General features: G+C 38.4%; 1 protein-coding gene and 1 long non-coding RNA gene across 4 annotated transcripts in view; one reads left to right on the top strand and one right to left on the bottom strand.

The window, feature by feature from the left end:
* Positions 1–26,113, bottom strand: part of LOC126210404 (speckle-type POZ protein-like) — a 711,709-nt gene that overhangs the window by 491,584 nt on the left and 194,012 nt on the right. The window lies entirely within an intron of this gene.
* Positions 1–26,113, top strand: part of LOC126210418 (uncharacterized) — a 313,609-nt gene that overhangs the window by 274,531 nt on the left and 12,965 nt on the right. Inside the window, exon 1 of one of the 2 annotated variants that reach the window (XR_007540668.1) lies at positions 3,001–3,059. The exons of the other annotated variant lie outside the window; for it this stretch is intronic. This is a non-coding gene — a long non-coding RNA (uncharacterized LOC126210418). Of the gene's footprint in view, positions 1–3,000; positions 3,060–26,113 lie in introns of those variants that run through there. 2 annotated transcript variants of the gene reach the window in all.

Here is a 26,113-nt window from a genome sequence, read left to right as displayed (position 1 = left end):
AGATTGACTAGTATTTTTGGTTATTATTCTTATGGCTCTTTTCTGGAGATTGAAAATTGTGTTCATATTTTGTTCATTTGTTCTTCCAAAAGAGAATGCCATAGCTAAGAATTGAGTGTACATATGAATAACATGTAATCAAAAGACACTGCATGCTACACTTTCTTGATAGGATTTAAGGGCATAACACGCTGATGACATTCTGTTTGCAAGTACCTTTGTGTGTTCACACCACTTCAACTGAGAATCAATATTTATTCCTAGTAATTTTGCAATTGTTACACAGTCTATAGATGTGCCATGTACATTTAATTTAACATTGTCATTTTTCCTCTTCAAACTGAAATTCATGTCATTAATTTTCTTTGTGTTCAGTGTCACTTTATTCGTTGTTGACCAATCATAAACTTACTTGAGAGTTTCATTTGCTTTCTCTACATGGAGTTCTCGTTTTCTCAGTGACTATAATATTGCTGTCATCAGCGAAGAGAATGTTTTCATTGCGAGTAACACTACTGGGAAAGTCGTTGATGTGTATCAGGAATAGCATCTGTCCTAATATGCTACCTTGCAGAACCCTTGTATTAACGTATTTTGGTTCTGATAAGTGTTTTACAAATGTTTAGACCTATTTGATGTATGTGTTATCTCTACACTTTGTATTGCATCTGCTAGGTATGATCGAAATCAGTCATTAGCTACCACTCTTATTCCTAATGCTTCTAATTTATTTTAGTAGAATCTTGTGATTGACTGTATCAAAGGTATTAGAAAGATCCAAAAATATGACTGGGACACATTCATCTTTATTAAGAGCATCAAGTACAAATTTTGTGAATTCTACTATGTCTGGACTGACTCTGTATTTTTGCCACTTCAGAAACCAAACTGTGATTCGCTTAAAAGATTGAAATTATTCAGGTAATTCATTAATCTGTCTTTCATAATTGCTTCTATTATTTTTGAGAATGGTGACAGCTGGAAAATGGGCCAGTAATTTTCTATTTCTTCTTAAGCAAAGGCACAACTCTTGCCTGTTTCAATTGCTCTGTTACATGTTTTAGAAACAAGATCATATTAGGGCACAAGGCGAAAACCTAAAAGTAACAGTTCTATAAACATAGCTACTAATTTACAAGAAACAAACAGAAATGAAATCAGTCTTCCTTTTCTTGTTGCTGCTGGAAGTTTTTCAGTTGAGCTATCTCTAGATTCAAGGACCATGAAATATTTAGTGAATTTTTACATTTAACAAATGTGAGAGAAACGGAAATTCCAAAAAGAACTGAGATCTCTAAAACAAATTTTTTCGTTTGCTAGAATTGTTGATTGTTTATTCCATCACTGTCATACGCAGAATATTACGCAGATGATGATGAAGTCCCCAAAATCCTCCCCGAGGGAACACAAAAAGCTATAAACGAGAGGCAGAATAGCAAAGCAGGGGTCTAGATGATCTGACAATTGACATACTGAAGCTTAAAGGGGAGGAAACAGAAAAACATCTAGCTAAAGTATTTACTTCGTGTATACAGAATGACAGCATCCCAACCTGCTGGAACAAAGCAAACATAATCTTACTACATAAGAAGGGAAGTATTCACGATCTGAAGAACTACCACCCCATTAGCTTACTTTCTGTTATGTATAAAGTGTTCACTAAAGTCCTGATATGTCGCATTAAAATGGTAGTGGAGACTGCACAGCCCATAGAACAAGCTAGATTCCGGAATTGTACAATTGACCATATAAACACACTGCGTGAGACAATTCTTCGAGCCAATGAGTATGAAATGCCACTACGCATAGCCTTCATTGACTTCGAAAAAGCCTTTGATTCTGTCAGTCACACTGCAGTCATACAAGGACTGGCCGAGCAAGGAGTGGAAACAAAATATATAAACATATTGTGCAATATTTATGACATGTCTGTAGCATATATCAACATAGGAAAAAGGAAATGCGAATTTCCCACTGCCAAAGGAGTAAAGCAGGGCGATCCTTTATCCCCGAAGTTATTTATAGCAGTTCTCCAGATGGCAATGTCCAAAATTATTTGGAACAATAGAGGAATAAGGATAAATGGTAAAAGGCTCACCAGCCTGAGATTTCCTGACACTATGGCGTTCCTAGCTAATAGTAAGATGGCAATGCAGTCTTCTATAAAAGACGTAATAGATCGTTGTCAGGAAGTTGGACTTAAAATAAATCACTCTAAAACCAAGGTTATGTATAATAAGTGGGTAGCTGCAGGACAAGTAACACTGAACGGCAACATCCTAAGCAATGTTGCAGAATACGTTTATTAATTGACACAAAAGGGGATTTGAAACCCGAAATTTTTCGTCGAATTAAAGTGGGTTGGAGGGCTTATGGAAGGAATGCAACAGTTTTCAAATCTAACATGCCAGTCAGCTTAAAGAAAGCAGTTTTTGATCAGTGTGTCCTAACGGTTTTAATGTACGGGTGTGAAACTTGGACTTTAGATGAATTTTTCAAAAGGAAACTTAGAACTGCTCAGAGAGCTATGGAAAGGTCATGTTAGGTCTCACTAAGAAAGATCGACAGAAAAATGAAGACATTCGAGCAATAACACGAGTAAAAGATATTGTAGAACGGGTTAAGTCTCTAAAATGGTAGTGGGCAGGACATTTTGCACGAACGAAGGATGGAAGATGGACAAAATCAGTTTTCGTGTGGAGTCCCAGAGGAAAAGGAAGACCACCAGAAAGACCACCTGATCGCTGGGAAAAGGAGCTCAGGAAAGTTGCAGGCCTCAACTGGCAGAAGACAGCAACGGACAGAGGGAAGAGAAGCATGGAAAAACCTCTTAAAATGTATTTAATAACTTAAAGAGGCTACATCTTGTATAGCGTGAATTAGCTGGTGTGTGTGTGTGTGTGTGTGTGTGTATGCGCGCGCTGTGTGGCCGTGGTCGAAGAGAGCGACCAATTATACATGCTGCTATCGATATATCGCTCCTGTTGAGGTCGGTGGAATCTGAATTCTGACGTTCCAACCGTCAGTTTATCCTCGGCGCGGCGAGAGGTAGCAAAATGGTGAGTTATGGCGAAGCGTTGATCATCTTAACTTGAACCAAACTGTCCGAAGTAGACGGTAGGATTACATGATTTAGATTTTGTGTGTCGTTCCGTAGTGCAAGTATTACTCAGACAGTTAAATAGCGACATAGGTGGAATCCATCAGTTTAGTTATCAGTATTGAGTATAACTGCGAGTAGTGTGAAATAGCAGGAATGTCGTATGAATCATGTCATAACCTTAGCTTATTAACTCCGGGTACGTTTTAGTTGATGTTAGAACGATTATTAGTGTTTCATATTATATGTTTGTAGGTTATCGTCGCTATTAGAAATATTATCTTCGCAGCTGTAACAGAAAGTACGCGGAACTTCGCCAAAGCACTGTTTAAGTAAAATGTTAACAACGTGCGTTTTAAGTATGAAGTAATATGTAAACTGAGTACTGTAGGTTAAATTCAAAGCTTAATTTCTTGTGCTGCTCACATAATAGAATAAAGTGTACAGCCTTGTAACACAACAAAAAATATACGTAATGTGACAGATTCGTTTACTCCTGTGCTGTAAAAGCTAGTCCTATTGGGGAAAGTGTGAGTACGCTAATCCAAGTTTTATGTCAGATTTGGAAACTGCTCGATTTCTCCAGCTACAGCATGTTTATAACATATGAAGACATGCAGATCGAAAAGGTTGACAGTGTTACATTTCTGGGACTACAACTCGATAATAAATTCAGTTGGGAAGGGCATACCACATTTTTTCATTCTATTATTTCATTCTGTGCTAACTTATCAAACGTAGCAAAAGTTTTTCACATGTAAAAGCGTGTAATAAAAATCATTTGTGGTATCAATTCAAGAACATCATGTAGGAACCTGTTCAAGGAACTTCGTATTCTAACCACTGCTTCCTAGTATATTTATTCCTTAATGAAATTTGTTACAAGTATTTCCAACCAATAGCTTAATACATATCAGTACCAGAAATGGGAACAGCAATCTACATAAAGACCTAAAATCACTTACCTTGGTCCAAAAGGGGTCCAATATTCAGGAACATGCATTTTCAATAAACTGCTGGCAAGTCAGCAAGCATTCAAAACTTGGTTTCAGATAAAGCACGGTTTACAGTGTGTTTGAAAGACTATTTGATACAGAAGTGTCTGATTCCACACGTCATCAATATGACGGAAATGGCTATTTTAAGTGTCTATGACGTCACTACATACGCATGGCAACAAACACGAAGATACATATAAATAATACAATATTTCCCACCAAAAATACAATCAAACCAATGGGACAACTGCGGGAAATTGGGGGTAGTAAAAAAAAAAAAACCACCATGATCCCAAAACACAAAATGAAGAACAAAAAGAAAAAAGATACAGCATTCTGCTACACCAACAAACATCTGCAGGAATCGGACACTTCCCTTGAACAATATAGGTCAACTATAGGTGACCATACCAAAACACCAATACCCACAACTAAAAGTACGAAAATTGGAATCAGACATTTCCCTTGACCTACATAGGTCAACCTCAGATGACGATGCTAAAACATCAACACACACAACTATGAAAATAGGAATCGGTCATTCCCGGTGACCTATATAGGTCCTCCACAGCTACTGATGCCAAAAAACCAACACCTACTGCGAAAAATAAAACCACAATCCCAAAAGTCCACAAATCAATCATCCCTACATAAATTAAATCACATTCAATACTTCAGAAATACACAACATCACAGGTAGAAAAAAAAATTAATTACCACCAGCAAATTCCGGCAGTGCAACCTAGATAGACAGCCCCCTCCCCCCCCCCCCCCCTCCCCACACACACACACACAAAAACCAACTCATAAACACCGTGCCGTAATGACATTCACACACCACAACACCTTTACGTCGAAGCAGACGGGTGGAATCACTCTTCCATTGACCCCTCCTTCTACTCTTTAGATGAATATCGTAACACAGACTGATAGACCAGCTTAGGTAAAAATTCTGCTATATTTCAGTTTTGACAGCACTTGGTTGCAACAACCAAGATCGGGTATTCTGTGTACGATAAATTTATTAAAAGTACGTAACTGTGTTTTATTCTGTCAGTGTACCAATTCTGTAAATATTAGCAGTTACTGTGATATACACATATTTTGACAATCTCCTGACAAATGATGAGGATAATAATTATTATATTCCACTGTATTATGTTATACTTTCTGACATGTTATTTGTCATTCGCGATGGCCAGCGGCTATTTCCGAAGAAGTACGTAAATATTTGTTCGCTCCAGTAACTATCGTCTCTGTAATATCACCGGGGTCTAAGACTGGAGTCTGTATCAGGAACACAGACACACAGTTATTCCGTTACCAACTTCCAGGTTACTTGTAATGGTAGTCCGATAACTGCCAGAGTGCGAGAACTGTGAGCCAATAACGATAACTGCCAGAGAAAAATACCGATCTCTGACAGTTATTTCCATAGTCGCCCGAATTCCTTATGGTAACTCTCTTTATACAACCCCTCCAAGCTAAATTGACATATGACGCGGTGGCTTAAGGGAACGACCGTACTTGTTAATGCCTGTACTGCAGCTCCTATCAGCCACCGCTCGGACATTAACCTTATTTAATTGTTTGTGGTAAAAGTAACGAAGGCGCACAATATAGTACACAGTTCTTATCAACAGATAAGTCTGTTATTCCCATGGCCTATAGAACGCCTTCCAAATGGTCTACCCTCTCCCTAGTTCCTAGCCAGATCTCCGATGAGTTGACGGGAAAGCGTAGTACGATCTTTGGTCAACAGATGGTGCGAGGCACTGTTGACATTAGACAGTTATTGAAATAACTGCCTGTATCAGAGGAACAGTTATCGCAGTAACGGTTACTTTTCAGTAACCGGTTATTTCTATCAGTTATGTTATTTTTTGCCACCTTTAGCATGTAACTTGACGTTAAAGTATTCAGACTGTCTGCGGGATAAGAACATTATTGATCAGATAAATTTATTTCCCTCAGCAGTGAGAGTTTATATTCGTTTAACGTTAAGCAGAAGGAGTTTGTTATTTTCTGAGTTTGAAATTATGAATTTGGGCGGGGCATACTGCCAGCACTCCCTATAGAGGAAAGCCTGCGCGCCCGCTCAGTGATGTCACGCACGTAGTCTGGTGTCGGTGCTCGCAGTCCGTTTGGCCACAGCAGTAGACTGTTACGGGAACCGCACGAGGAAAATTCGTAAAGAAATCTGACATACCTCTCTCATGAATTACAAGATTTCCTTTCTTAAATGACCCAGTTCTTTTGTCTGTAACTTATTTCTGCATACCGTTTAGCCCCGACGTAAAAAGTGGCTGTAATAACTTTCACTATCTGAGGCATCAAAACTCCCAAATGAATGGACCCATTTCATTGTAGTCTATTTTAAAGTTGCTTTAATGGGGATTGTCACGACTTGTTTGATGGCAGTCTGGTTAGCCATTCCAAGATCGTCAGCTATACAAAGTGCAAGTGTTTGCCACCAGTGTGCTCTTTTCCAATACCATTCCTAAACTGTAAGTGCTGTAGTATAAATTGTAAATCTCGAAAAGGCCAATCTAAACGTCTGTAACGGTATACATTTATCTTTTATGGCTGACCACCATTCACCATTCTTCCGTTTTGCAGTTCCTGTGTAAGACGATTTTTAAAGACAAAAATTTTGATCGAAAGCCACCCGCGGAAGATTTTCGTATGCTCTCGCGGACTTTCTATTAGGGTTTTTGTTTTGTTTTTTAAGTTAAATATTGCACCACTTTGACGCAGGTCTAATAATGTGGACGGCATTTTGCAAAGTAGCACACTGGCAGCTAACATTTTACGGACACTGTTATTGCCGCTGTTTATTCCTTATGTAGCAAAATCCATTTCAAAACCTGATTGGATGATATACCTATGAAATAAAAAAAGAAACACGAAAATTGGGCAAATAGTATTCGAATTATAACACCCCCTATAGAGAGGCACTGGTAATACTCAACTGTATGAGTCGTTTCAAAAACTAACACTGCCCTGAAAGACATGTCCTACATATGTTTTAGTCCACCATTTCAGCAACCTTGTATTCATGCTTTTTTTAAATTTAAAGAAATTTCTCCTGCTAATATTTTTAAGTGAAATGCAGTTCTAATGAATGATATGATATCTCCTCAGTTTGTGCACCTTTCCCTAAGAAATTTTCTTTCCATTAAGAAAATCTCACTGACCTAAGGTGAGTATGTAATGGTATTGCCATAAAGTTTTGGTATGCCAATACAAATTTCAATGAATTCTCTTTTCTCAGTAAGTTAACTAAATTTCCATTATGTATTGAAATTACATGAGGTCTCAAAATACAGATTACCAGGTTAGAATTTTGCTGCTCTAAACTGAATACCTTTGAAGAAAGAATGTTTCTGTACTAAGAAGTATATACTTTGAAACAAACTGTTTGCATGAATTGCACATAAATTAATTTCAACTACGAAGTAAACTTTCATTTCGTCTGTTGAGAAGTTTTATGACGTGATGTGACCTGTGATGAAATAATTGTGAAAAATGAACACTTACCTTCATTTGGCATCACATTTGGGCTGCACTCACCAGTGGCTTAGATACTTCATCCTTCCATAAGTTTGGGGAAAGGGTTGGGGGTGGTGGTTCAGCTCTATTTAGTTGCAATACTTTAACAGATTATCATTCCAAAATATATATACTGGTAATTGTTTAGAAGTGGAAAACAAGTTTCATCTACTGACCATGCTGATATGAATGAATGCAAATGAAGTAAAAAAATTGTGTATGAATGTATTTATTTCTTTTATTCATCTTCCATACACTCTTGTCAATCACTAACACATGGAATGAGAAAAATTTTAGATTATAGTGGTTCACAATAGAAAATTGTAGATGTACAGCATGAATACTATGTAGGGACAAAATAATTAAGACTTATGGACACCAAGGCCAAACATTAACAATAACCACATTCTTGAGACTTAAGTTTCATAATTTTAGGAATAATAATAAATTTAGAACAACATTAATTATTAAATTGCTATTTTATAATCTCCAGGGTAGTAATGGAAGGTCTTTAAGTAAGTGGAACACTAAAAGAATGCAAATAAAACACTGCACCATAAAGTTTTGTGTAGGAAGAATGCATATGAAAGCACTGTAGTAGAAAAATGGCGATGCATATAGACATTATATTACGTCACCCTGTAAATTGCAAGTAATTACCAACTGTAAATGTATGTTATGTGGCAAAAATGTCAAGTGATGTTGGAATATGATCTGGTTACATTAATTAGATTAGGTGAGTGAAAAGCAATTGTGACAGGCTTAAGCTTTTAAATATTCTTTTATAAACAAATATATTCAAAAAGCCAACAGAAGGGCATACCTGAGAGTCCACCTCAGATATTTTCCTCCTCAGCAAAGATGAGCTAACAAGAAGGCACTTTATGCCACAGAGCAAGCATCTATTTAAAGAGCTCAGTAATTAGTCAGTAGTGCTTGTAACAGAAGTGAGAGCTGTTCCACAATTACATTACTATTAGATGAGGAGACCTGCCAATCATTATACACAAAGGCCATGAAAGTACTGCAAAGCCCTCCCCTACCAGCTTCTCCATTTGTAATGGTAGTAAAATATATACAAACATGATCTACATAAGAAAATGTTGAGAGAACAACAGTTATAACAGCTGCAGAGAAAGTAGTAAACTCAGAAAAAGAGAGGCAATTGTCACAGCATGCACATCTGCACTCAAAACAGTGACAGTAGTAGAAGACAGAGGAACACCACAAACACTACGTGAAATCGAAGTTTGTCTACCTAAAGAATGCATAAATACTATAGTAGCTTTTTCAACAGTAACAATTAATGAATCATTACAAATTGGCAGATTTCTCACACGTATCACAAGCTAAAGTAATAACTTCAGTATACAAAGAAAAGTGTTGCAGAAAATGTAGAGAACTGTAGAGCAATTTTGCTCTTGTCTTCCATTTATCACCAAAACAAACTAACCTTGTTTGCAAAAAAAGTGGAGTCTGCTATAGCACATTTTTCTCAAAATAATAAAGGAAGGTGATCAAAATGGCATTGTGTTGTCTTTGTCAAAGGCATGTGCCATGTTGGGCCACATAACTTTATTACACATTGATGATCTGCTGAAACGTTTGAGTTCAGCTACTTATGCAATAAGGGTCATTGCAAATTTTGGTGATAAACATCTTAGTAAATTAGCTTACTACGCCTATTTTCACTCATTGCTTTCATGTGGCATCATATTTTGGGGTAATTCATCACTGAGGAATAAAGAATTTATTGCACAAAAGTGTGTAATCAGAATAATAGCTGGAGTCCACCCAAGATCATCCTGCAGACATTTATTTAAGGATCTAGGGATATTCACAGTAGCTTCTCAGTATATATACTCTCTTATGAAATTTGTTATTAACAACCAAACCCAATTCAAAAGTAATAGCAGTGTGCATAACTACAATACTAGGAGAAAGGATGATCTTCACTATTCAAGATTAAATCTAACTTTGGCACAGAAAGGGGTGAATTATACTGGCACTAAAGTCTTTGGTCACTTACCAAATAGTATCAAAAGTCTGACAGACAACCAACAAGTATTTAAGAAGAAATTAAAAGAATTTCTGAATGACAACTCCTATTCCATATAGGAATTTTTAGATATAAATTAAGAAAAAAAGGAAAAAATATTAAAAAAATAAAAATAAAAAAATAAAAATAAAAAATAAAGAAAAGCAAAAAACACAAAAAAATAAAGTTGTTATATTAACTTAAGTATGTTGTTAAATTAACCTAATTTTGTCATGTATTGGAAAATTAGACTCGTTCCACATCATTACGAATTATCGTATTCATGATCCATGGAACTAGTATTAATCTAATCTACACAAATTAGAAATACTATGCATAAGGCATGCAGCAAAGAAGGGGTTTGTCATACTCGGAAAAGCAAGCAGATTGATTTTTAGGTTTCACATACTATAAAAAGATTACTATTGGTCCTCTCTGCCTGCCACACCCCCTCCCCTCCCTCCTGTATGTATCATTCACCACCCAACTTCAACTGAGAAAGAATTAGTGTAAGATTCTTTATATTAAAGATTAATTTCTTTGATAAAAATTTCAAGTTAGGTTATTAGTGTTAATAGCAGTTAGCAGCTGTATATTAAAATATTTATACAAACTCTCAGCCATAAGTTGCAATTTGGTAAGTTTGACTAGTTTCAGATTAACCTGATTAGTTCAGCTTAAGAGGCATTTGTTGATGTGGCAATATTACTGATGACAGGTTTTGTATTAATGATTTAAAAAGAATCTAAGATAAAGATTTCAAAATTATGTTGTAAGAGTTTGCAGTTTTCGCTGAGTGTTTTTTGAAATTTTTTTTCCATTAACCTTTTTACAGTAGTTGTTTAAAAATATGACACCAACCCAAACAACACTTTTCATTATTGCCTGGGATGAATGTCCATTGCAGCATACCCCATCAAATAATAAAAAGTAATTTTCGTGAAGAGTAGCAAGTGCTACTGCACAGGCAATAGCACGTTGATTCGTACAGACAAGAAAATCTCTTTCATGTTCTTTGAGAAGTTTGCTGATGACAATATAAGTGTAGACAATCATATTTAAAATAGTGTCTGATGGGTATTTTAGTCCTCCATGATCAAGTCTCTGTATCAAACTAAAATGTTCGTTTATTGGCAACTCCTTTTCAATCACAATTTCATTAAGGCAACTCTCACATTTCAGCTTTTTAATCACTGCATGAGCACAGTAGCCTGCAATGAAAGTTAAAGACGTTGCAATATCTTTGACTGAAAGAACATCGTCTACAGTTACACTGACTTCTATGTCTAATGTGTCTGTTTCTTCAACTTCAGAAAACGTACAATTTTTTATGGCCCCTACTGTGATATTGCCATAGGAAGGAGAACATAAAACTAAAGGCATTACACTTTGAATTTGAAGCTTCTTTTCTGCTTCATAGACTTGTCACTGAAACATTGTATTGGAAACCTGCAAGCTGTCTATACTTTCCAAAACGCCGCTCAAGCACATCTGTTTGTAGCTTGGCTGTCGGTAAATAGCTCATACCTAGCTCTTCAGTACAGTATCGAGCAATCTCTACAACAGCATATGTTGTATGCTGAATAGCAAAAAATGTTTCTTTTGTGAGAAACCCACTCGGCAAACCCTTTGCTTTCCACACATCGAGCCAGTCTAGAAAATCTAGCAAAAATTGCATAGAAACGCTATCAGTTGTCAACGGATCCATATAAGGATTCTGTTTGTGTTTCCCTTTAAACACTGATTTCACATTCATGACATCAAACCATTTTGTTATTATTTGAATGTATTCTGCTGTTGATGGTGCATGTCTCAAATCAAATTTATCACTAGCTACCTCAAGGCCCTCTGACACATGTCGATTGAATATCTGCAGCACTAGTTTCATGCTCTGTTTTTCTAACGATGTAGGGCAAAGTGATTTGAGAGACAGTGTGTGACAATATTTTACTAAAGAACTGGAATCTGTCATAAATCTGTTTCAGTGTTTTAAAAGAAGCTACAGAAAACTTATTTTCTTCCACTTCTTTTCTAACTGGAAACTGAGGATAAAACATATCTTTACCATCATTTTTTTGGTTCAGCCACACATTTCTTATGCATTTAACAATGTGTATGGCATCAATTAAAAAGTGGGCGATTAGGATCAGATGGATGTTTAAAAACTATATTAACAGCTTTATCCAGAGAAAACATGGACATGGTTTTGCTATTGATTTTGTTGTTGTCAGTTACCACACAAAAAACCCTATAGCCTATTAGTTCAAGGCCATTTATTATGGCCAGTAGCACATCATATAATGCATTAGATGAAATGGTTTTCACCGGTAAAATGTGAACAACATCCCTGTACAAAGACTTGACACTCTGCAACATAAATACAAATGCTGAATTTGCAGCACATTCAGAGTTATATGACATGCCCAAAACACTACCTCCTTTATATTCCAAATAAGAATTTAGATGAATTTCATCTACACTCAAAACAACATTGACATCATCGCTGTTCCAGTATTAAAATTTGTGTCTTGCATAGGACAGGAAATTACTTCCCCCAAGCCTTTCGTGAGATGGATTCACATTAAATTTGCTGCAGATCCTACGCAGAGTGCTTGGATGTGGCATTTTCATTAATGAGCTGCTACGTAAAAAATTGTAAGCATGAGATGAAATTGAAAATAGCAAACAACACAGTATCATAAATGTAGAACTAAACCTATGATTAAATTTCTTTACATTTATGAGACTAACTTGTTCATATATAAAGTCTACCGTCTCCTTTTCACTCTCCTGTAAACTGTCTTTCAGCACTCCTAGACTGTCTTTCACTATCTCTACAATACTATCTATAGAAGTTTCTGAGTGCCCACAATCTGTGTCTGATAACTCCTGCAGTACACTGACAATTTCATGGATATTGGTTGCAATTACAGGAAAAGATCTTTTTCCTAATGTCTTAATTTGTACATCTTTCTTAAACAATGAAACATTTAAATTACTATCTATAACGACAGAATGTGTGATTAATGGTGCTGGATTTCTTATTATCTTTAAAAAACAAACAAAATCACTGTTTTTCGATCACACTCCACTCGTTGGGCAAATCCACTTCCTTCGTACGCAACATCAACTCTTCTAAAGAACTGAAGCTGAAAGTGTTTACATAGTCTTTCTCTGATGCTAAACTATATTGTAACGCTGCAGCTAACTGCTCATTTTCAAGCCTTTGCTTTTTCTCCTCTGGCCCTTCACGTCTGCTTTCTTCCTTTGAAAGGTAGGAAGGACAGTTTGGGAGTAGTGATGGAACTGCATCTGGTCTCAAACGTGGTTTGAGAAGGGGGGCTCTTAATAACTGACCAGTCCTTTCACCCACAATTTGAGTTTCCCAAATAACATCGTCCTTGTGGAAATGAACATGACATACCTGTAATTAAAAATGAAGAAAAAATGAAAAAGGTGCTTACAACTGAATGTGAAGACAATATTAATAGTGTGAAAACAATTTATGAATATAAAGTTAGTTTCTAGTTCTAAAATACAAATAGACTCCCAACTAAAATGCAGAAGAATACTCAAGTGATAAATGTGGCCATGGCATAGTAACTCTATAAAACAGTAACACTACAATAACACACATGCAGTTACATGTCATGGCAACAAGCTCTTGATGAGATGGTGAAATGAAGAAAGTACTTGCCCCATCAATAATTACAAACATTGACTAATGTTTGTAGCATAATTCAATAACAGTGATAATTTTTTTTATAATTTAGCCTTGAAGCTCATATATTGACAAGAGGGGTGGGATTTTTGCTTAATGTCTTGCTCTATCCCCCCCACCCCACACACACACACACACACACACACACACACACACACACACACACACACACACACACACACACACACACACCTTGGACACAAGAAAGCATGATGACACCAAACTCTCACAGGCTTAATCCATAGAAGCAACTGTGACAGAGTAACAGAATAATACAAAGTAATTGTCACACTGTGTAACCTTTGAGGTGAAAAGATAAAATATTGTAGATGTGAATCTCTGCACATTGATGGTTTGAACTGTGAAACAAGACAAATGTGTGAAGCACATAGTCAGAGCTTTATGCTACTGCTTTGAAGTGATCTACATTCTTTACTGTTTCTTTGTAACATGAATATGATCGGAAAAATTTTGTGGGTGCATTTAGCTAATGATCAACTGTCACTGCCATTTATTAAATAACTCTGGAGGTTAATTTAAACTATCTGGTATGATAGAAGTAGAGAGTTCTGAAATATTTAGCAAGGCATGAGATGTATATTGAAGAGATCAGATGCCATAGGAGGGGGAGCATTTATTACAGTCAACAAAGATACTGCATCTGTTGAGACTGGAATTGAGTGTTAACTTACCTTGACATGACTAACTGGCATGGTGACAGAGACTCCAAATGTTTTGTACTGGGGTTCCCTACAAAAGAACTTTAAAGTGCTAAAGTCCTGTGTGTTTAGGTTGAGAGAGCATGGAGGCCAGACAATTGGCCCATCTCTACATATCCATCTGTCACCAAATCTGGACAAAGAATTGCCATCACCCATTGCAGTGTCCTGGTTGCAAGTATCAGGCTTAAATGCCCCATGTTTCCTAAGACAATGATCAGTGGCTTTTATATTGTTTTACATACGTGACTGACATGTTCCTGCCAATAGAGTTTTGAGTCAATGTAAATACCGAAGAGTTTTACTGACTTATTGCCTACTTCATTTGCTATTCCCATTAAAATTTGTTGGGTTGTATCAGGATTGCACAGGAGCTTATTGGCTCCAAACCAGTCCAGGCCCTTATCAAGTGTTTCTTTTGTTACACTATTTAGATCTGAAATGTTCTGATGTGTGGTAAGTAGTGTTGTATCATCAGCATAACATATGACAGGGGAGGCTATGTTATTAGGTAAATCGTTGATAGCTACAATGAAGAAGAATTTACATTTCTGACTGAGATAAATTGTTTTCTGTTACTTAAATAAGAACTTATCACAGCTAAGGTGCTCCTTCTCACCCCACAAAACTCTAGTTTCCTCAGTAGTATGTCAACAGGAATGCAATTGAAAGCTTTGCCCGGGTCACATAATACCAGTGATACCATGTTATTTATTTTCAAAAGCTGTTAAGGTTTGGTCCGTGATTTCCAAGATGACCCGTGTTGTTTCTCCCCTTGCAAAACCAAATTGATTGTTTGATTGTTACCTAGGATATTCTGTTTTTCAAAAAAGCTACTTATTTGTGTGTGTATCAGTGCCTCAAATTTCTTTGAGAATATTGGAACAATGAAGACTGGTCTGTAACTTTGGGGAAGATGATTGCCCCCTTTTTTAGAAACTGGGACAACTTTTGATCAGATGCATCTGGTGCATCTGGTAAAACTCCAAATTTCACATATTTATTAAAAATAAAAGCTAATGGGAAGTATAAAAATTTCCACTACCAGTCACAATAAAAGGTTATTTGTCACACGACCGGTTTCGAGCTTATGCCCATCCTCAGGTGTTTAAACACTCATGTACATGTTTATATTGCAGGAGATCAATAAAGATGAAGCATCATTATTATAGTTACACTGTGGTGACAGTTTTTCCACTTAGTTGCACACTTCTTATCATTTTCACATCCATATTTCAGTTTTATATAGTTTAGCTGCATATGTCACTATTACGACGTGCACTCATGAAATACACTGTGATTACATACAAACATGAAAATGATAATAAGTGTGCAACTAAGTGGAAAACCTGTCACCATAGCATAACTATAATAATGATGCTTCATCTTCATTGATCTCTAGCAATATAAACATGTACATGAATGTATAATCACCTGAGGATGGGCACATGCCCAAAACCAGTCGTGACAAATAAATAATCTTTTATTGTGACTGGTAGCGGAAATTTTTTTACGCCCTGTAAAGGAACAGTCATGTAATTCAACAGCATCCACTATGGTAAAATTGAGTGTATTGCCTTTTTAATGATGTTATTCGATAACCAATAACAGTCATTCTTTTAGAACCTGGAAATTTGTATACTGCTTTTATAACATCACCAGATGTGACAGCTCTCCATTGAAACACCAGGTTAACAGGCAGTGGTGTTCCAACAAGACCCATTGCAGATGAATTTGTTGCTTTAATACTGTTACTTATTTCTTTAACTGAGTTTAAAAAGTACTGATTTAATTCCTTGGGTTCAAGCAGGACTGTTTCTGTGCATTTTAGTGTATTCCCTTGTTTTATTATTTGCCATGCTGCCTTGATTTATTGGGAGCTCTTACTGTATAGTTTTCCACTGCTTGCTTTTTTGCCAGAAGTAGTTTAGCTTTGTAGAATTTTTTTGCATTTCGGATATGACTCACGAATGTTCACGCTCTGTTCTGCTGCTGGGGTAGAGGCTTGCTTATCTGGTACAGCATATGCATGTTTCCTCTGATTTCTTCTAGTTCTTCTGTAAACCAGTTCAGTCTTTTCTTTTTCATTTCACTTGGATATCAAATATTTTTACTGCTGAGCAAGAATATCATAAATCTGTGTACTTTTTAAAGAAGTTATTGAATGCAATTTCAGGTTCCCTTTTCCCAGATTGACAGTTATATATGAAGTTCCAATCTGCACTTCCTAATCTATCAATAAACATACTTATGTACTCTTCCTTTTGCCCTCGCACCATTACTACTTTAGATTCTTCAATTTTAACTGGTTGGCTCTTACAGAGTGTAAGGAGTAGTGGCTCATGATTTGCAAGTCCACTTCTTACAAGTCTGACTGTAAAATCTTCCCTATGGAAATTCACAACAATATTGCCTATGCAGGCATTCTTCATTTGGCACGGTTATTTGTACGATAGAGATCCAATGATCTTAGCATATTCAAGAATGTCCTAGTGACTTGCCTTTATGTGTTTGCCATTTCTATGTTGAAATCACCACAGATAGCAATTCTTGTCTTGCTCTTTAATATCTTTTTGACTATTAATTCACATTTTTCAATAAACAAATTGACATCACCATGTGGCGACCTTTACTGTATAGCCTAACTTGACTCAAATGGCTCTGAGCACTATGGGACTTAACCTCTGAGGTCATCAGTCCCCTAGAACGTAGAACTACTTAAACCTAATTAACCTAAGGACATCACACACATCCATGCCCGAGGTAGAATTCGAACCTGCGACCGTAGCGGTCGCGCAGTTCCAGACTGTAGCATCTAGAACCAATCGGCCACTTCTTCCGGCTATAGACTAACTACCATTATATTTTCATTCAATAGTTTTACACAACTAAACTCCCCATCTAGTTCTGAGGAGTATGTAGATACATCAATTCTGAAAATTTCCAAAGTTTGGAAGGTAGGAGATGAGATACTGTCAGAAGTAAAGCTGTGAGGACGGGGCGTGAGTCGTGCTTGGGTAACTCAGTGGTAGAACACTTGCTCGCGAAAGGCAAAGGTCCCGATTTTGAGTCTCGGTCCGGCACACAGTTTTAATCTGCCAGGAAGTTTCATATCAGCGCACACTCCGCTGCAGAGTGAAAATCTCATTCTGGATATTTAATTGTTCTTGGGTTAACCAGAGCTCAGATACACGTATAATATCTACATGCTCAGTGTTGCATAAATGTTCTAATTCTAAAATCTTAATTCTAATACAACATATGTTAACTTGTAAAAAAGTAAGTAGTTTGTTTCTGTACTGCTCTGAGAGGAATTTGACTCTATATTTGAAGTTGTAGGTTCAGTTATTGTCTGTAATCTTCATGCACTGTGATTGTCTGTTTTATGATAGTCACATAGCTGTTCATCCACTTGTTGACTCACTTTGTTAACTGTGAAACCACCACTGATCCCACCAAAAATCCTGATCACTTGGTAGTGGTTTCTTTCTTTGGGTTGACTGCTGTGTTCTACCTGTTGGTATTTTCACTGCTTGAGCTTGAGTTGCTATTCTTCTTTCTGCAAATAGGTCTGTCTTCTTATACAGTGTCTTCTTTGCTGCCATGTCATGTGCTGCTTCTTCTAACTTTTGCACTGATCTCTTGGGTACATTTATTTCTTGAGTGATTGTGCTGTCCACAGATACAGTATTCACTTTTAAGAATTCTGTTGTTATTTGTGCAGGAGTTGTGTCAGTAACCATTCTCACTGATTCTTTATCTGAGACTGCAGTATCCTTCCATTTAAGTTCTATTGCTGTTTTGTACACTTCCCTGTTTGTTTCCACTGATGCATGAATCCTTGTGGCCTTTAGTTCTTTACCAGTTGAATTTAGGTGCTGCCCATGTGCTGTATATTTATTAATGAAACAAGTGTTCAAGTGTTGTGGAAGCCTTCACTATTTTTTTTAGTTTTCTGTTTGTGGATTGAATTTGTTGGTTTACACAAGACCATTCAGGCAGGTCATGCCTGTGTAGTATTCCAACTACAATCACATTTGTATTTTGTAATGCTGACAAGGGTTTTTGTAGTGAATGAATTGCCAAGTTGGCTTCATTCTTTGCTATGTCTTTGGCCCCTGCCCAAATAGCTGCAAAATCTTCATCTGTCAGTAATATTACACTAGTGGGGGCACCTCCTATCACCTTCCCTCAATGTCATATTTATTTGAAGCTAAATTTAAAGTTTTTCTTGCACAGTCTCTGCCGTGGCTATCAGAGGCAACAAATATTTTGGGTCTCCTACACACTGACTGACTTTCAAGAGCACTAGTTTGCATTTTCATTGCTGCACCCTTAGATTGCTCTCCTTTTAAAACTACGTTCTGTGTTGTGGTATGCATGCTGTGTTGTGAATTGTGCTTTGTCGGACACCTCGAATCTGTAGTTTTTACGTATTTTTTTTCTTGGCTGATTCTCGCTTCTGTCAGTTTTCTGCACGCAATTATCGAGTTCGAATAAAACAAATTTCCTTGAGACAGAAAAACTTCTGTCCACAAATCAGCATTGATTTAGGAAGCACCACTTGTGCAAAATTTAGCTTTTTCTTGTGAAGCATGGATAAAAGGCACAGGCACATTCTGTATGCCTAGATTTCTGGAAAGCTTTGACACAGTACCCCATTGCAGGCTGTTGACGAAGGTGCGAGCAAAGAGAATAGGTTCTCAGATACGCAAATGGCTTGAAGACTTAGTAACAGAACACAGCATGTTGTCCTGGATAGTGAGTGTTCATCAGAGAAGAGGGTATTGTCAAGAGTGCACCAGGGTTACTGTGCCAGTACTTATCTTATCTATTAAAGCAACCTGGTGGATAGAGGCCAGCAGTCTGAGACTGCTTGCCGATGATGCTGCAGTGTACATGAAAGTATAGGATGACTTAGAACTCCCAGTTAGGTAAGTAAGTTAGATAAAAATGCTTCACGAATTCAAGTGGGAATCCCTGGAGGGAAGACTACATTCTTTTTACAAAAACACTATTGAGAAAATTTAGAGAACCAGCATTTGATGCTGGCTGCAGAATGATTCTACTGCCACCAATGTACATTTCATGTATAGACTGCGAAGAGAAGAAATTAGGGCTTGTACAGAGTCATTTTTCTCTCACTCCCTTTGTGTGTGGAACAGGAAGAAAAAATTACTAGCAGTAATACCAAGTACTATTGACTATGCACTATGTCAGCTTGTGAAATACGTACTGTATGTAGATGTAGATAACTACTATACTGCTGCAAGTTATCAGTAATTCATGTTTTGTAGATAACATAAAATAGAAACTTCTGGATGTGTAGTGTGCCAAGAGACAGACAGACAGACAGACAGACAGACAGAGAGAGAGAGAGAGAGAGAGAGAGACAGAGAGAGAGAGAGAGACAGACAGACAGAGAGACAGACAGACAGACAGAGAGAGAGAGAGAGAGAGAGAGAGAGAGAGAGTATCCAAAATGCCTTATATGAGATAAATTATGAAGGCAAAGAATTGGCGTTCTGCCACAGAGTGATAGGTAAACAGGAAAATAATTCAGCTGGCAAAGCAATCAGAGTTGTGCGCAGGGGTCAGGGATTTTCTCTGCCTCGTGATGACTGGGTGTTGTGTGATGTCCTTAGGTTAGTTAGGTTTAAGTAGTTCTAAGTTCTAGGGGACTGATGACCATAGATGTTAAGTCCCATAGTGCTCAGAGCCATTTAGTTGTGCACAGACGAGTCTCTGTAATGTGAGGTGCCATCTGGCAGCAAGCAGTCATTTTTCTGTTCAGTAAAAGGAATATGTGGTAGTTGGAAAAAGGGTAGTTGCAAGTAGGAAACAAGAAGCTGCTGACAATCAACAGCATAGTGAACCGGTTACTAAACACACTATTGGAAAGAAGTTACTCCTGTCAGGTTGACAATAGGACATAGCCCATTGATGAATAGTTTCCTTCCTCCAGTAAGGTAAACTTACATGGAGATATCCTCTCTGTTTCAACTAATAATAGGATAAGTGTTTCATGTGAAAATGTTAAGGCAGTACTCAGTATAAATGGTGGTCTTATGGTTCAATTATACAGACCAAAAGGTTGACTGACAGATGTAGCCGAAAACTGTAGAGATGACTTTGGCTTGCAAATGTCTGTTCCCCAATCATACTGTCATCATTGAAGGATACTTCAATAATCTAACAACCAATTGGGATAATCAAAGTTTTGTAAGTTTGGGACATAAAAAGATATAGTGCAAAACATTACAAAATACCTTTTGTTGAAACTACATAGACCAAATGGTTTGAAAGTTGAATCACATTTAGAAAAACAGCATGCAGAACACACAAATTCACAGCACATAATAGTTGAAAGAACACGAATATGTTAACATACATAAAGATTCCCAGTTTCACAATACATCATTGAAAGAAGATAATAGTGTGTACTTTGAAGTTCACAAGAAAGATACCTGACATCACTGAGCTCCCCTTCAACTTCGAATGAGTTTCCAACTGCAGTCAGTCAGTCAGTCAGTCAGTTGCTTTTATCAGTCAATCAGTGAGTGACATTGTTCTCACTTGCAGTATATTTCAAACTTACACTGTTGGCTCCCCTTGCACAAAGAAAATCATTACAGCAGTATGCTTGATTCTTTCGAGCCCACGTGTCTAATGCGTAACAGGTGACTGGGAACGGTAATTCCCAGCTCTGGGTTGACAGGTAGCATTCCACATACCACCTGGTACAGGCCAGGGAGGGGCAATTGCCAGAACTGCTACCTTCCCAAATAGCTGGTTCGTCCATCTGTCAGGTTTTTAGGAGGTGTGAACAATCACCGAAGGCAGGTGCACTCCCCTTATGGGGGTGTGGGGTCACAATGAGCCAATCATCATCTTCACAGTCAACGTCTACCAAACGAAATGAGGCTAATGATCCAAAGACCCTTCGTGCTGCACCATGGTTCCTTGTGGTTTCATATTCTGAAGACAGTTTGACCTTTGCTGCTGCAAATCCCTTCATTATTCAGGAGGTGTTGGTGCAATTGCTGGCCCTGTAAAATCCTGCTCTCGTTTACAAAATGGCACATTGCTTTTGGACACTACTTTCCAATTCTCCAGCACAACAACTACTTGCAGCTTTGCTCCTCCATGGATATCCTGTTCATGTCGAGACCCATTGAACACTGAATTCTTTCCATGGTGTTATTTACACTAGGGTGCTTAATGGTCTGACCCACGCAGAAATCCGAATGTACCTTTCGGTCAGGGTGTCGTGGCAGTCCATCAGGTGATGAAAATGGTAGATGCGTCCTTAGTACCCACATGCACTCTTTTTCTCACTTTTGATTCAGCGGTGCTTCTGTCAAAGATCAAAGCAGGCTATGAAGTTATCACAGTCTGACTGTGCATTCTGAACCCTATGTGCTGCTATCAGTATCATTGTTACAACCACACTTGAATATCCTGTTGACTCCCGGCCAGATTTGTAACCTAGGGTAGGGATGCTCATGTCCTTCCAATCAACAAATGTTGGAGTCTTCCTCTGTTAGCCGGAAAGGTTCCAAGAAGTCAAAAGCAAACGAACGTCTCCTTCGCCGACTTGGAGATCTTCTTTCACGGTGTCGCCATGTGACACACTTGCCAGCCGACCACTGTGTCGCAGGTGCACACCACCTACCATTTCTCTTGGCATCTTTGTGGATCTCATGGAAAAGGATCCTCCAACTTTTGTGACCTGTAGCAGAATCTTTGAAAGCTGGCACTCGGCAGCAAGGTGACTACCCTTCATTTGTTCTCTGCTTCCCATTCCCCATTATGACTCTTCTCCAGTGGAAAATTTGCGCCATTATATCCGACAAAGAGGCTGCTCTTGAAATTGCAGTGTCCTCTTATTTTCTGCCTCCAATAAACAAATTTGCGTCCTCGCGACTGCTTCGACCTCCAGCACAGCTTTGACCTTCCCCCAAGAACATCATTCCGTCTCATCGGGGAGTCATGCTTCTCATCCAGGACGACATTCATACCCAAGCCATCGCACCGAACACACAGACTGCAAGTTAATGCAGTATGCATGATCCTTCCTCATTTCACCTTTTCTCTTTGCAGCATCTGCGTTCCCCCATCATTTGATGACACCAAGGCGGACTTCCTCCAGCTTATTGGTCAAATTCCTCACCCCTTTTTGCTGCTCAGAGGCTTTAATGTGCACCATCCCCTTCGGGGCTCTTCCAGAATCTGTCCAAGAGGTTCTGTTTTGGCTTACCTCAATCAGCTCAACTGCATCTATCTTAACACTGGAGAACCCATGTTCCTTTCAAACTCCAAGTGCACCTACTCCCATTTGGACCTCTCATTTTGCACTGCCGAGCTTGCCTGTCATCTTGAGTGGTCCGTTGTGTCTGACAAGTACTTGAGCAACTATTTCCCTTGGCTATTTGTTTGCTGACCCACTACCCCACCTATACGTAAACCCAATTGGCAGCTTCCTAAGGCTGACTGGCAACCTTCAACAAAAAACATTTCCCCAGTTGTGATGACCAGGTAGAGTATCTCATGAATGTTTGCACTTCATTTTCAGCATGCCATGTCCCAGTCCCCTGGTCGACTGAGACATGCCACGATACAATTCGTCCTGAGGCATGCAGTGTTTTTGACAGTCATTCTACAATGGTGAAATGTATTCATTATAAACAGCTGCATGCGCAGTACCATCGCATTCTTTGTGATAGCATAGAAGCCCGCTAGATTTCATTTACTTGTTCTTTTAACAGTTTTACTCCCTCTTCAGTTGCAGGGGGCAACCACCGTTGGCTCTCTGGCTCCATTCTGTGATTTCTGACCTACTATAGAAAACGATGTTGTTGTGGATCTTATTGCTATCTCCAGGGGAGGGGGGTGGGGGTGTCTGCTGTTGACTGCATTTTACTTTCTATCCATCGTAGCAGTATGGCAAAGGACATTCAGTCTTTGGTTTGGAACCTCCACTGTCTCTGCAGTGTCTTTTGTGGACCTTTCTCCAAGAGGTAGTCCTTGTTTGTAGTTCTCTTTCCTTCTGTCTATTGTGCGTAACTTGTAGTTGCTTTTAACTTCTTTTTCGTTTTAGTGTTGTAAGGTTATTACATGAGTGCTAATGACCTCAGTTGTTTTAGTGCCCTAAAGCAGAATGAAACAGTCTCTTTCATCAGCCATCAAATATGTCACGATGACATCTAAATGATGAATTTTCCAGTTTCATTAAACTGCTATTCCCATTAGTAGTCACATACTTTCCATTTTTACCACAGGACTGTAACATTTCCCAGAATTAGTTCCTGGGCTTTGCTCATTACCTGAAGCTACCACTCATATTCTAGCAGTTGTCCTATTTTAATAACATTTGCACATGAAAACCCATTTTGTTTGTATCTTCTGGTTTTGTTAGTTTGTGGTACAAATGTCCACATTTGCTCACCAAGTAGCAGCAGCAGCAGGAGACAGCACACATGAAAGATATGGAACTGCCCATCTTTCGGAGCCAGTGACTGCTCCTAGTAAAGAAAAGAAAGAAAGAGCGTTGAAGAAAAGGACTGACAGGGTTTAGGAAATAGTGATAGTTACAGAAAAGTTGCCCAGAACCCTGGTTCAGATGAGACTTACTGGATGGGATGAGAAAGAAAGGCTGACTGTTGGTGGTTACATGGGGTGAGATTTAAAATCTGAGAATGTAAAGATAGGGTAATAAGCAAAAAATTAATGAGTACTGAGATTACTACATTGCTTATTATGTATTGCCCACCATTAAGTTCTCAAATCTCGTACAGCGCAGGCACCAACAATAAGTCTTTTCCCTCATCCCATCTAGTAAGTCTAAGTAAGGGTTCTGGATGACTTCTCCATAACTCTCACCACCTTTTTAACTTTGACATTACTTTTCCTTCATCCCTCTTCGTTTCCCTTTGAGCCTCCTGCCAGAGGGAGCTACTGGTATCAAAAGCTTGCGCATTTCTGTATTTTTTGTGTGTTCTCTACTGCAGCTTCTTGGTGAGAATATTTTTATCTACTCATACTCCATTTTATGTAAACATTGATTATTTTTGTTGATATAAGTATCCAAGTTTTGTTTTGTATTGTGTTTCCCAGTACTTCTGATTGCTTCTTGCCATTTGGTTTTATCGCCAGCTGGCACAGCTTCCTGTGCATCTGTGGATCTTTTTCTCTCTGTGTACTCTCCTTCTCAACTACACACACATTCTTCTTTTATTTGTCTTGTAGTCAGTAGCCATTTCGGTGAGTTGACTTGTTGCTCAGAATGTGTTCTGTAGTTTTTGTTTATTGCAGGCATTTGTACTTCGGAGTTATTATCTGTTGTGAAGTAATCACTTTCAGCACTCTCACCCTGTCCTCCATTCTCATTTTGTGTGTCAAAGTGTTTGGAAGTCATGAATGTATCCCAATCTTCACTTTGCTAGTTGTCTGGTGCTTCTCTCGTTTCCATAATTTCTATATTCTTTAATGCTCAATCATTTGTGGTGTTTGTGATCTTCAGATCAACATCTTTTGTAGCACTTCTTTCAGTTTTGCTTGAAAGATATTTTCATCATACACATTATCTCTGGCAATTGTTAATCAGCAGAATTTAACAATTTCTGAATACCCAATCATTACATGAGGTTGTCCTTTTGGTTCCAATTTGTTATGCTGGTTTTTCATTTTTGCCCCTGCACAACATGTGAATAACCACAGATGATCAGTGTTTGGTTCTCGTCCGTGCCATTGTTTACAGGGACTTTCTCCATCATTTGCTATTGTTGGACATAGTGTTCACAAGTAATTTGCTGCTGCTATTGCTTGATCCCAGAAATTTTGTGACATTCCATGCTCCAAAAGCATACAGCACACAGTACTTGGAAGCGTTTGGTTGAACTGTTATATATATTGCATTCCCCTGTTACTCATATACTCACCTGTTTTGTCCAGATGATCCACTCACTGTAGTGGAGACATATCAATTCCTAGGACTGGTTTTCGACACTCGATTGACTTGGCTCCCTCATCTTTGTCAGCTTAAGCAGAAGTGCTGGCAGCACTTCAATGCCCTCCGTTGTCTCAGCAACACCAATTGGGGTGCAGATTGCTGTATGCTGCTGCAGCTCTACAGAGCCCTTGTCCAATCCTGAATTGACTATGGGAGTGTGGTTTATGGTTAGGCAGCACCTTCAGCATTGCATTTGCTTGACCCTGTGGACCACTGTGGGGTTCGATTAGCGACAGGAGCTTTTAGGACGAGTCCGGCGACCAGGGTACTGGTGGGGGCTGGTGTCCCTCCACTGCAGATCAGACATGCACAACTGCTCGCCGGTTACGCAGCACTCATTCATAGTTCCCCTGCACATCCGAATTACCGTGTCCTTTTCCCGCCTGCGGCAGTCCATCTCCCGCATCGGTGGCCCAGATCGGGGCTAATGATTGTGGTTCAAATGCGGTCCCTTCTCTCCGAACTGGAGTCCTTCCGTTTACCACCTCTACTTGCGGTCCATTCACGTACGCCTCCATGGTGTACGCCTCGGCCGCAGCTTCGTCTAGACCTTTTGCATGGTGTTAAGGACTCCGTTAACCCTGTCGCTCTTCACTGTCAGTTCCTCTCGATTCTTGACATGTTCTGGGGCTTTCGCTGAGCCATACTGTTGCCACAAAATGGCCCAAAGTGAGCTGATGGATGTGAGTGCGACTCTCCTGCTTTTAAATCGCACAAATAATAAATTTGTTAGAAAGAACAAGAAGAGGAATTGGGCTTTCTGGATGCATCCATTCTTAGTCAGAATGAATCATGTAATTCAGCTTGTCAATTGATGCTGGATACATGTCTGTCCCAGAATTTTAGTAAAATGTTAAAAAAAGATTTCAAATATCTTGTCTGAGCAATTAATATAAAAATTGCAAACCTCAATAACAAGAGTAAAACGACATAGATTTTTGCTCAGACATGTGAGTGCAATGATGTTAGTGAGA

This window comes from Schistocerca nitens, chromosome 10 (assembly GCF_023898315.1).
Source record: "Schistocerca nitens isolate TAMUIC-IGC-003100 chromosome 10, iqSchNite1.1, whole genome shotgun sequence".
Classification (NCBI taxonomy): Eukaryota; Metazoa; Arthropoda; class Insecta; order Orthoptera; family Acrididae; genus Schistocerca; species Schistocerca nitens.
The sequence above is the reverse complement of the archived record's forward strand: the minus strand, read 5'-3'. Positions and strand labels throughout refer to the sequence as shown.